The following is a 13,806-nucleotide window of genomic DNA, read 5'->3' on the forward strand; positions in this document are numbered from 1 at the left end:
TCCTCAATGTGGACATCCTGGTAGTGCACCTCCAGAGCCCCTACTCCCATCAATTACTATTTAATCCGGGGGTGGCCAAGCTTTGTGTGCATGTGGGGTCCAAATATACAAACCATGGAGCTTCAAGGATCACATCTAAAGTTTTAATCCATGAGCCCATTAATGCGTTCTTATTTACAACCCAGTGCTAAGATTATCACTTTCCAAACCTCCAGGCCCACATAATTCAAACAGAACAAACCAATAAGGAATAATTGTAAATAAGATCAATTGCCTCGGGTTCTCGAACCAGATTGCCAGGGATAAGAAACCACAAGTGGGCCACTGGCTATAGTTTGACAATCCCAGCTGTATTCCACTGCTACTCCTATCATAATATCCTTATAGCCCACCTGAAGACTTCACTCATGGCCCATGTGTCACATTCTTCTACATTCAGTGATCATTTATATTCAATGCAAGTGATCAGACAAGCTACGATTTAGATAATTGGTAAACAATTCTCTTTGATCAGATGATTGATGGGATGACTCAAGTTGTGAAGCAGAGTTGTTTGATCAAACATTCACAGGTTAGTGAAGGAGAAGGTGATATCACCAGAATGCACATTTGTTCATGGTGCAGTCTTGTAGCCCACTGTGTGTGTGCACTCACAGACAGAAATTCCTTGTGCTGCTTGAAATATTTATCAGAAAACACAAGTTGATGGCAAACACCATCCCTTTCTCATGCCTACACAACTGAAATCACACATGACTTGTATCATCCATTTCCAATCTCTACACAAATGCAATTCCCTCCCTGGTGACCACCTTTGCCTGTTCTTTGCAATAAGAAAAATTCTCTCTCATTCCTCCCAATGAAGTCCGTTTATACAGTAACTTTTACTGTAGTGTAATTCCCTTTATCAAGCCGAAGAATGTATATTATGGTTGTATCTCTTTTTCTATTCCTCATTCACATCTATCATGATTTATGAATTATGTGTTCCCATGTATCAATATAACAAGGTTACTGCTATGTCCCCATTGCAAATCGTGCCAGATGTTATCGTCCTTGGATGGAATTTCTCATGGAGAATAGATGAGCACACTAGTCAGTCTTAATCGGAGACCAGGACCGTACATCATATAGATTCAGCCTTTGTAAAGCCCTCATGACACCAATTTCCTTTTTTTCAGGAAAGATCCTACAAATAGTGAGCACTCAGGATGCAAGCTCCTTGCAGAACAGATGCAGTAGTTTTAAGCATGGTAGGTGGCAGGTGAGGGCCAACATGGCTTCTGCATAAATCTTTACTTTTGGGAGTGTAGATCTTCTAGGTCAGACATGGAGATAACTCTTTGAAAACGGCAGTAATACATTTCCATCACTATACAAATGGATATCAGATTATTGTCAATTGTAAAGCAAAAATCAAACAGAAGATAGACAGCATAGTATCGAAGAGCAATCCAGCAACAGAAACATGCTAATCAGCCAGTTTGTGCTGATGCTTTTCTCCGTAAGTCACGTAGTCTAATTCAACTACCCGGTTCGCTCCACATAACCTTTAATATTGCTCTTTTTAAAGCAACTATCTAATTCCTTTTTAAAAGAATTGGCAGATTCTGTTTCAATAACCATTTTTAGTAAAAAAAAAAGTTCCACATTGTAACTATCCTTTGTGTAATAAACTTGTTTTCTAACTTTCCCTTTCATTTTTTTGTGATTATTTTAACCCAAAGAACAGTGGAAACAATCAGCACTATTTACCTCACCATAACTCTTCATAATCTTTAAGAGCTTTAGCCGGTCACCCTTTAACCTTTTCAGCTCTAGTGGAAAAAAGCCCTAATATCTCAAGTCTGTCTTCATCAACATCTTAATGAATCAACATTGTGCCTTTTTCATCACGTTATATCCTTCCAAGACTGCAACTGCATGCAATATTCCAAGTGCAGCTTAACTAAGCTAAGTTTAAGTTCAAAATTACCTCCTTGCTTTTGTATTCTATGTATATTGTTCCGACCTCAGTGAGACCATTAATGTTAAAATACAAGAGATGAACCCCAGTCCAAATTAAAGAATTACACGACAAGATTTCACGTTTTAAGACTTTTATTATAACTAAACAAAAAGAAATCCCCATTAACTAAACAGTACTTTGTAAGTCGCTGATACCCCAAATTACAAAGAAAGGTGTTTACTTATAAAAATACTTAGAAACCTCACAGCAAACTTATACGTTACACATTCCTCTTTGATGAAGAAATATATGCGACTAAAAGTCCCAAACTCCTCCCAGTTGAAATCGGTTGGATCTCCAGACCTTTTCAAAAATCAATGTCCTCTTTGCTCACTTCTCCGAATACATCCAGCCTGGATGTCTGTCAATAAGGTGATTCCTGGTGATCCTGCCGGTCTTCTACTTCTCTGTAAGCTTTAACTTTCAAACAGGTTCAAGTCTTCACAGACTTTCAGTGCATCAGGCTTCGCAGAATATAAGCCAATACCTTACCCCCAGCTAAGTCATTCCCTTGCAAAAAATCAACCCTTTCAATATGCAAATCTGGGACAATTCCCACTGTTAGCGGACCAGTGACTAAATCACATTACAAATTAACCTTTGGCAATGGAACGGATAAATAGCCCCCCTCAATGCCATGTACCATGATTTTCGCATTCATAGCACTATTTGGGGGAAGATCTACATCCTTTGCTACCATTAATGACTGAATTGCTCCTGTATCTCTAAACAGCACAATCAGCATGCCAGCCTCATCTGACAAAGATGGGGACACTGTACTCCTGAGCACAAAACTTCTATACCCTTCAGGGGCCTGACTTAATTCGTTAGCACACAAGGGAGCACATTTCTGTTCACTAGCCAACATCGTCAAAGCCACTGGCTTATCAACAGTGCCATCTATTGGGGTATCCTTTTCAGGACAGGCTTTCAGTAAATCTACTAGAGCAATTGGTTTTCCCTTTAACTTACAGCATTCTGATTTTATATGCCCTCCTTTATTACAAAAATAACAGGTTGGTCCTTTTGACTCAACCCTAGCCTCCTATCTTTTTTTTTAACCACTCTGAGGGTTTCCTGTATCCTTTCTCTCACTAAAACCAAATCTCTTCACATTATTCACTCTCCTATCTTTCCAAATCCTCTGAATGTTTCCAATTTGGGGCCTATAACCACTGTTTTTGTGGGTTATTTCATAATCATCTGCCATTTCTGCAGCATTCCTTATTTTACCAACTTTATGTTCTTCCAGGTGGGACCTTATTCCTGAATGGATACTATTTTTAAATTCCTCCATTAGGATTACTTCCCTAAGGCTTTTAAAGTCTTGTTCAATCTTCATGAACCAATATCAATGATCAAATATCATTTCCTTCTCTCCAGCGAATTCCATAAATGTCTGACCCTGTTTATTAAATTCCTGAATTTTTGTCTGTAGGCCTCTAGTACCAACTCATAAGCATTGAGAACTGCAGTTTTAACCAATTCATAATCACTTGGCTCTTCCTCCAAAAATGTGGTGTATACCTAGGAATGCTTTTCCTACTAAAATACTTTGCAATAAGATTGTCCAACTTTCCTTTGACCATTGCAACTTTGTAGCAATTTTTTCAAAGAACACGATGTACATTTCAACTCCTCCCTCATTGAATTTAGGCACTAAGCGAATACTCCTTGCCAAATCAAAACAGGACTTAAATCGGATTCACCCTCAAACCTTCCCGTCACTCCGTTTGCATAATCTAAGTTTTTCTCTGTCCAGTGCAAATTCTCTGGCTTCTCTTTCTTTTTGTAACTCTCTTTTTCTACCTCTTTAAGTTCAAGCTTTCTCATGGAAAGTTGTAATTGTCTGCCTTTTTCCCTTCTTTTTCTTTCCCTTCGAATTCAAGATTTTTCAGTTCAAGTTGTAATTGTCTATCCCTTTTCTTTCCTCTTTCTTATTTTTCAAGTTCCAGCTACTTCATTTGTAACTGAATTCTAGCTAACTCAATTGAGAGCTCCCAGGATCACCCTTTTCTTTCTCAAGGTTATAATGCCAAGCCAACACTTGGACAATTTCTGCCTTTTTAGTTTTTGATTTTAAACTAAACCCACTTGCTCTGCTACAGCTTTAAGGACACATCCATGTTAACTGTGTTAAATCACAGAGTCAAATCTTCTCTCTCCGCAAGGCTTGAGCATTAAAAGTAAATATGCTGACTTTTCCTTATGAGTATAGCAAAAGTAATCATGAAATCTTGTCTGTTTAAATTCTATCAAATTCCAAGGTATTCATTTTGCAGCCTCAGAATTCGTATCTCGGCCTGAGCCTGCAATTTGCTATGACTTCAGTGAGATCGTTAACATTAAAATACGAGATATGAACCCCAGACCAAATTAAAGAATTACACGACAAGTTTTCACATTTAAAGACTTTTATTATAACAACTAAACTAAAACAAATCACCATTAACTAAATAGTACTTTGTAAGTAGCTGATACCGCAAATTACGAGAAAAGGTATTTTCTTTACTTATTAAAATACTTGGAAACCTCACACCTTACTTATACGTTACACATTCCTCTTTAATGGCGAAATCTTTGTGACTTAAAATCCCAAACTCCTCCCAGCTGCAATTGGTTGGATCTAGCAGACCTTTTCAAAAGTCGATGTCCTCTTCGCTCACTTCTCCGATCACTTCTGACCTGGACGTCGGTGAATAAGATGATTCCTGGTGATCCTGCTGGTCTTGTACTTCTCCGTTAGCTTCAACACTCAAAACAGGTTCAAGACTTCACAGCCTTTCACTGCAGCTCTTAGTCCCAGCAGCGACACTGGGAGCGGTGGCCACTGCTGGGACTGCAGCCCAACCAACGCCATGGATCGAGGAGGGAAGGTAAGTAGCTGCATGCCCCACCAGTGGAATCGGTCCTTCCCTGGTGAGGTTGGAGTGGTAGTTTGGGGGGGGGGGGGCGGGGGAAAGAGGGGTGTCTTGGGTCCTGGGGGCGGGTTGGGAGGTGGGGGTGGCCTTCACTCGGGCACCCTGTGCCCGACTGCCATGCACTCCCCCACCCCCCCCCCCCAACACTGGGACGCTGAAAGGCCGGCAGCCATCACTGGACGGCCTTTCACGTCCCCAGCACACCCATTTGCCACGGGTAAAATACCCATTGAGGTGGGCGAGAGCCCTTAAGTGGACGTTAAGTGGCCACTTAAGGGCCTTGATTGGCCTCGGGCGAGAGGGCCGTTTCCCTACCCCCGCTTGATACCATAAACTTGTCCTGAGGCGGAAGTGGGGTAGGTAGGCCTCCCGAAGCCTGCCGCTCAATTTTAAGCCGCCTCCATGCCACCACCCGACCCGCTGGGGCGGCGTAAAATTCAGCCCCTTGTTTATGACCCGAAAGTCTGGGAAGATGAAACCCATCGTTCTTCAGGTGTTACCCCTGCAGTCTGTTTTTTCTAAAAAACATTATTTGATCTTTGTTCTCTGTTGCCCTGGTCTTGTCCTTTAGCAGAGTGGATGTGAGGTCACCTGTCCTTCTGGATTCCATCTTAAACTTTTAAAAACCAAAATTTTTCAAAGCATAGTCATGTTACAAAGTCCAGGGTTCAGAACAATATGGATATGAAAACCAAGGACTGGTTTACCTTTTATGTGGCTTTTTTGTACTTGTGCTGTCACTTTTGATGTGTATTTGCATACCTAAATACTTATGTTTTACTCCTCCACTTAAAATCTTACCATTTAAGGTGCTGCTCCTCTCCCTATTCTTGTTTCTTTTCCACAGAATTTTGGAAATTCCAGTCAGAGCTTCAAAAATTTCTTGCTCAGAAGGAAACCATTAGGTTCCAATGATTTTTCTGCATTAACTTTGAGTAATTTCTTTAGTTCCATTTCTTCTAAATAGTAATCTCTGGTAACTGCTGTACACTCATCTCTAGTGGTTCTACAATCTAAATAACATCTCAGAGATACTAAATAAGTCATTTTCTACAACCTTCTGCTATCCCTCACTCTCTCCTAGCCTGCCTTCTACATCTCTTAACAGCCCTAGGCTTTCTGATCTCTTTTTTGTAGCTTTCCTGGATATATTCTTTATATTTGTCCTGTTTGATTAGTGCTTACAGTGCAAATAATAAAAATAAACATTATTTTTCAATTTTAAATTTGATCTAATCTCACTATCCATCCATGAAATACCAACCTTCGATAACCAACCTTTTTCCTGACTGGCATGTGGTTGATTTCTATCTCCTGTTTAAATTTTTCCCACTGTTGTTCTACCTGAATATTCTTCCTTCCCTTTAATGTGGGCTATGCATGTTTTTAATTTCGCTCTTATTTGCTTTTATCCAGTCATGTTCTCTTGCTCTCAACTTCTCTTTTGATTTTTCTATTCTTTGACTAAATTGAATTATGTTGTGATTGTGTTTCTCTAATATTCCCCACTTGCTCCACTTCATTATCCAGAACCAAATCGAGGAGTGTTTTCTTCCTTGATTGGAGAAAACTGTTCTGAACACACTGCAAATAAAAACTCCCTTTTCTCAATACAGTTTCCCAATCCTCATCTAGTTTTTGTATCAATAAAACCTCCCACAGTTAAACCTGCCCCTCTAATTTGTCTACAAGTCTCATCCTCAATTTTCACTCCAGTATTTGGTAGTCAGTTATACAATGTGACTGATGCCTTGCTATCCCTCATTCAATCTAGTTTTGTCACAATTTTCTATTTTAATCAATTATTCTAATATAAGCAAAAAATGCTGCAAATACTGAGCAGGTCAGGCAGCATCTATGGAGAGAGAAACAGAGTTAATGGGCTGAATTTTAGTTCCAGGGTTCCGATCCCAACACAGGGCTGAATATCAGGTCAGGAAGCCAGAAGTGGCTGTGAGGAGACCCTGGAGGATATTTTCGAGGAGGTGGCTGATTAAGAGGCCACCTCCAGGAGCCTCATCCAATTATGGATAGTGGGAGGACTCTAGAGCCAAAAGGACCAATGGAAGTGCCCGAATCTCTGGGTGGTTGGCAGCCCCACTGCGAGAGGTGGCATTGCTGCTGTAGGTGGGAAACCATGAGGGCACCTTAAGATTGAGACACCATCTTAAGACTTGAAAATTGTAAAAATTATAGTGTGTTCACAGCTGCCAGACCATCATTGTGTAGGGGGAATGGCCTGCAGCTGCAGCCCTCACAGCCCAACAGATCTTTGCTGGGCTGCTTTGCAGGATGTGCTTCAGGAACCCCCCCGACCCCCACTATCCTGCCGCCGGGAGGCTGTCATCACTTCATCTCCGGGCTCCAGCTGATCAAAAATCTAGGCGGTGTGTGAAGAGTGTCTTGAATTGGCACTTTTATTGACCTAATTGGCTACCTGCTGCTGGCAGGCAGGTAGCCATCACCCCCCAGAAGCCACCTCCTTAAAAATAGGCTGGAGGCAGGAATATCCCTGCAGACCAGCACACTGACCGGTAACAAGAAAATGCTGGCATGCCCACCTCCGACTTGGGATGAAGATTCAGCCCAAAATTTCAGTCAGACAAGTGACCTTTTGTCAGAACTGGAAACATTTTTAAGTACAAATGCCTGGAAGGCTAAAAATCTGCCACATCACTAACATTTTATAGGTCTGACGAAAGTTCACCGGCCTGAACTATTAACTGTTCTTCTCTCCCCAGATGCTACCTGCCTTGCTGAGTACTTCCAACAGTATTTTCACAGAATAATAGTGCAGAAGAGGCCCTTCGGCCCATTGAGTCTGCACCGATGCATTAGAACACCTGACCTGTCTACCTAATCCCATTTGCCAGCACTTGGCCCATAGCCTTGAATGTTATGATGTGCCAAGTGCTCATCCAGGTACTATTTAAAAGGATGTGAGGCAACCTGCATCTACCACCCTCCCAGGCAGGGCATTCCAAACCGTCACCACCCTCTGGGTAAAAAAAGCTCTTCCTCAAATCCCCCTTAAACCTCCCGCCCCTCACCTTAAACTTGTGACCCCTCGTAACTGACCCTTCAACTAAGGGGAACAGCTGTTCCCTATCCACCCTGTCCATGCCCCTCATAATCTTGTACACCTCGATCAGGTCACCCCTCAGTCTTCTCTGCACCAGTAAAAACAACCCAAGCCTATCCAACCTCTCTTCATAGCTTAAATGTTCCATCCCAGGCAACATCCTGGTGAATCGCCTCTGCACTCCCTCCAATGCAATCACATCCTTCTTATAATGTGGCGACCAAAATTGCACACAGTACTCCAGCTGTGGCCTTACCAAAGTTCTGTACAACTCCAACATGACCTCCCTGCTTCTGTAATCTATGCCTCGATTGATAAAGGCAAGTGTCCCATTTGCCTTTTTCACCACCCTATTAACCTGCCCTTCTGCCTTCAGTGTCAGGCCATTCATTGAATACTTCCGTGTCACATTACTCCTTCCAAAGTGTATCACCTCACACTTTTCAGTGTTAAATTCCATCTGCCACTTTTCTGCCCATTTGACCATCCCGTCTATATCTTCCTGTTAGCTAAGACACTCCACCTCACTGTTAACCACTCGGCCAATCTTTGTGTCATCCGCAAACTTACTGATCCTACACCCTACATAGTCATCTATGTTGTTTATATAAATGACAAACAATAGGGGACCCAGCATCGATCCCTGTGGTACGCCACTGGACACTGGCTTCCAGTCACTAAAACAGCCGTCTGTCATCACTCTCTGTCTCCTACAACTAAGCCAATTTTGAATCCACCTTATCAAGTTACCTTGTATCCCATGTGCATTTGCTTTCTTGATAAGTCTCCCATGTGGGACCTTGTCAAAGGCTTTGCTGAAATCCATGTAAACTACATCAACTGCACTACCCTCATCTACACACCTGGTCACATGCTCAAAAAATTCAATCAAATTTGTTAGGCATGACCTCCCTCTGACAAAGCCATGATGACTATTCCTAATCAAATTTTGCCTCTCCAAGTGGAGATAGATTCTCTCCTTCAGAATTTTCTCCAATAGTTTCCCTACCACTGACGTGAGACTCACTGGTCTGTAGTTCCCTGGCTTATCTCTACAACCTTTCTTAAATAGTGGGACCACATTAGCTGTTCTCCAGTCCTCTGGCACCTCCCCTGTGGCCAGAGAGGAATTAAAAATTAGGGTCAGAGCCTCTGCAATCGCCATCCTCGCCTCCCACAGCATCCTGGGACACAAATCGTCCGGACCTGGAGATTTGTCCACTTTTAAGCCTTCCAAAACCTCCAATACCTTGTCACTCCCTATGACAATTTGCTCAAGAACCTTACAGTCTCTCTCTCTAAGTTCCATATCTACATCCTCATTCTCTTGGGTGAAGACAGATGTGAAGTATTCATTCAACACCCTACCAATGTCCTCTGGCTCCACCCACAAATTTTCCCCTTAGTCCCCAATGGGTCCTACTCTTTCCCTGGTTATCCTCTTCCCATTGATATACTTATAGAATATCTTGGGATATTCCCTACTTTAACCAGCCAGAGCTTTCTCATATCCCCTCTTTGCACTCCTAATTGCTTTCTTCAGCTCCATCCTACACTTTCTGTATTCCACTAATGCTTCCATTGATTTGCTCTCCTTGTATTTGCTAAAAGCCTCTCTTTTCCTTCTCATCATACCCTGAATGTTTCTGGTCATCCATGGTTCTCTGGGCTTGTTGCTCCTACCTATTACCCTAGAGGGAACATGTTGGGCCTGTACCCTCCCCATTTCCTTTTTGAATGCCCCCCACTGCTCTTCTGTAGATTTCCCGACATGTAACTCTTTCCAGTCTACCTTGGCCAGATCCTGCCTTATTTTACTAAAATTTGCTCTCCCCCAATCCAAAACCTTTTTTTGCAACTTGTCTATGTCTTTCTCCATAACAAGCTTAAATTGTACCATGTTATAGTCGCTATCACCAAAATGCTCCCCCACCAACACATCAACCACCTGTCCGGCTTCATTCCCCAGAATTAGGTCCAGCACTGCACCCTCCCTTGTTGGATCCTCTACATATTGAGCTAAAAAGTTCTCCTGTATACATTTTAAGAACTCCACTCCATCTAAGCCCTTAACACGATGACTATCCCAATTAATGTTGGGAAAGTTGAAATCACCGAATATAATTACCCGATTATTTTTACACACCTCTGCAAATTGCGCACATATTTGCTCCTCAATTTCCCGCTGACTATCTGGGGGTCTATAATAAACAACTAGCAATGTGGCTGTCCCTTTTTTATTCCTAAACTCTACCCATAAAGCTTCATTTGATGCCCCCTCCAAGATATCATCTCTCCTTACTGCAGTAACTGACTCCTTAACTAATATTGCAATGCCCCCTCCTCTTTTACCCCCTCCTCTGTCTCGCCTGAAGATTCTATATCCCGGGATATTGAGCTGCCAATCCTGCCCCTCCCTCAACCATGTCTCCATGATGGCTACTATATCACAATTCCACGTGTCAATCATTGCCCTTAACTCATCCGTTTTACCTGCAATACTCCTGGCATTAAAGTAGAGGCCTTCCATCCTGGTCTTACTCCTTTGAAACTAATTTTTAATAGCGCCTATCTGTTCCCCTGACTATAGAATCCCCTATTACTATTGCTCTTCCTCTCTTTCCTCCTTCCTGTGCAGACAGGCTGCTTGCGGTGCCAGAAGCTTGTCTCTGTTCACACTCCCTGGAGGAACCAGCCTCAAGCAGCCTCCAAAATGGAATACTGATTTGCAAGCGGGACCCCAGGGGACTCCTGAACTACCTGCCTGTTTCTCTTGGATTGCCTGGTGGTCACCCATTCCCTTCCTTCCTCATGTCCCTTCAGCTGCGGTGTGACCACCTCTCTATACTTGCTATCCACAATGATCTCAGACTCGCGGATGCTCCAGTGTTTCCAGCCGCCGTTCCAGCTCTGAAACCCGAGCTTCCAGGAGCTGCAGTTGGACACACTTCCTGCACACATGCTGGTCCCGGGGACTGGAAATGTTCCCGGATTATCACATGCATCAAGAGGAGCAAACCACAGCTTCAAGCTCTCCTGCCATGACTAGACCCTTTAAATTTAAAACTGTAGAAGATTATAATTAAAAAAACAAATAAGTCTTGCTAAAACAATGATTTACAATTCAATCCACTTTGAAAAAATACCCACCAGGACTTACTCACCAGTCGGCTGTGCTCTTTGGAAGCTCTCAGTTCCCCTCACTGAGGACAGATAGAAAATGAAAGGAGCTCCTTGCTCCCTTCTCACCGAACTTCCTCAGTTACCAAACTTCCACTATAGCACTCTAATGCAACCCAAGTCAGCACTCTGGTGCAAATTTTGACGTTAATTTCCCGATTTCGTTCTTTATACTTTGTGCATTAATATATACTATATTTATATATATTTTAGTTTGAATTCCCTAGCTTTGACAATTGTTTTTAAACCTTTTCACATTCTGATTCCTTTTGGAATGACTGAACTGCATTATAGTTCTGTAAAGAATATGTAGCAACGCAATGATGTGCATGAAGTTTCAATGTTTTATGTATTGATACACTTCAAGTTGCCATTTCCAACTGGCACCCTGTTACAATTTTACCTGAATTACATTTTCCAAAAATAAGTTTAAGTATCTGATTAGTATAGCATGCCTTTATTTATTACAGTTGTACAGCTTTATTGAAGGTCTTAAAACCACATAGGTTTGGTGTATATATTCTAAGATTTGTTCTAATAGACATGATGTAGCATTAGTCAAATCAGCTCAATAACCATTAAAATAAAAGCAAAATACTGCGGATGCTGGAAACCTGAAATAAAAACAAGAAATGCTGGAACCACTCAGCAGGTCTGGCAGTATCTGTGGAAAGAGAAGCAGAGTTAACGTTTCGGGTCAGTGACCCTTCTTCGATTCCGAACCTGCTGAGTGTTTCCAGCATTTCTTGTTTTTATTTCAGCTCAATAACCAGCAAGTACAGGGGCTAAGAAGTACTGTGTAGTTGCCAGCAATCCAAAGCTTAAGCACAGGACTCAAATATTGTGTTCACTCCACATACAGGTTATATCCAAAAGATCTTTCTAAAATTGATGTACAATATTCCATATACAGCTGAACACTTTTGCACTTTTTGAAAAATAAAAAATAGTGATTTTCATATTCTGATTTCACGACGTGAGCTGGAATAAACCTATAATTTTCGTCCTGTGATATCAGTCATCCCTCATTTTAAATTCCCAAACCTTTCATTCTGTCTGTTCACCTGGGTAGTCTGTTTGATATGATAATCTATTCATGCACCACATTTCAGTAAAACCCACTGCCGCCTTCAAAATAGCCCCGCTATGCATGAGCAACAGAAATTAATGTGCTCCCTGCACTTGTGGTGGGCTTGCAAGTGAAGGACAACAGTAAACAAATATGCTATCAATCACCCCTTATGAAATGTAGTTAAATTATTTAGGTTTATCCCAGTCCTTGTTGTGATTTCAGAATTACAACTTTTTAAAAAAATGAGCCAAAGTGAGAACTGGACGTGATTAGGCTGATCTGAGACAGCAGCGATCAATGGAGTAAACACTACTCTATAGTCGCAACAATTGTACATAAACTCTCAAGGAAATTATAGAAATTTAAATTGCAGCAATCTACCTTTACTCGCTATAATCTTCAATTTAAGTCTTTAATTAATAAGGGGTAGAGTTTTTGCACACTTATTTCAAGGGTGATTGGTTATTGCACTCTCAGTTGACAGATCTGAACAGTTAGAGGATTAATTATAGATGTGCACAGTTTCAAGTAAATTTGAGTTTGTATGTACATGCACAAATCAACCATCCATTTGATGTCTCTTAAGTGTCATCTGCTCTCTCTTTGGTACATTGTCGACAAGATGTACAGAAGAGCTTTCACTGATTTTTTCGCCATCTTGCTTTCTTTTGCAAATTGCAATGATAATTGCATCAGGAATAAATTGACCACAAAGGAAAAGAGGCTGTTCATAATGGACAATGGTTGCAGGAGTTAATCTGCAACCTGGCGATGCACAGTGGACAAAGGCAATGCAAAAGCGCAGTAAGATTATTTGCAAGCACATGGATATTTCAAGGATAAACTTTTTTTTAACCCTAGCTTTCAGTTAGTCCCCAATGCCTGTGCACATTTCACCATCTGAGGAAGCAGGCTGACCACCAGTTTCTCAGGAGCTACAGAAACTGCTCAATAAACAATAATAAACTGGACAGATCAGCTGTTTGAGTGTCATAATTTGAACATTTTAACGTTCTGTGGCTTAAAGAGTTATAAATGAAAATTTATAAATATTTAAGGAACATGAAAGAACAGGTATATACTGAGTGGTGATCTTAGAGACATTTAAGTTAGCAAGTGGTACCGGGGCCATTCCTCATCCTCGCCAGGGGTCCGTGACTGGAGATGAGAAATTTCCCTTTATTTTCTTTTTTCAGACCGGCTTTTAAAAAAAGTCACAAGTCAGTTTCACAGCTGACAGCTGCTGATATCAGGAACAGCAGTTCTCAACTTCGGACAGATTCGGGGTTTCCAAGAGGGCTTTTACAAAAAAGATGGAACCCGCTGCAAAACTCTGAATCTGCGCGAAGTTCAGAAACTACTGTTCCCAATGTCAGCTCTGAAACAGAATTGGGACTTTTAAAAAATACTGACCATCTGTTGAGTGTTCCCGCTCTCTGCAACTGTCAGAGAGAAAGCGAGGGGGGAAGAGGGGGAGAGAGAGAAAGACAGAGAGGGTACAGAAAGAGGGAGAGGACGGAGAGAGGGGGGCAGAGAGAGAGAA

General features: G+C 41.7%; 1 protein-coding gene across 1 annotated transcript in view; it reads right to left on the reverse strand.

Moving 5' to 3' along the window:
• LOC137351457 (lysine-specific demethylase 4B-like) overlaps positions 1 to 13,806 on the reverse strand; it is a 393,540-nt gene that overhangs the window by 26,868 nt on the left and 352,866 nt on the right. The window lies entirely within an intron of this gene.

This window comes from Heterodontus francisci, chromosome 36 (genome assembly GCF_036365525.1).
Source record: "Heterodontus francisci isolate sHetFra1 chromosome 36, sHetFra1.hap1, whole genome shotgun sequence".
Taxonomy (NCBI): domain Eukaryota; kingdom Metazoa; phylum Chordata; class Chondrichthyes; order Heterodontiformes; family Heterodontidae; genus Heterodontus; species Heterodontus francisci.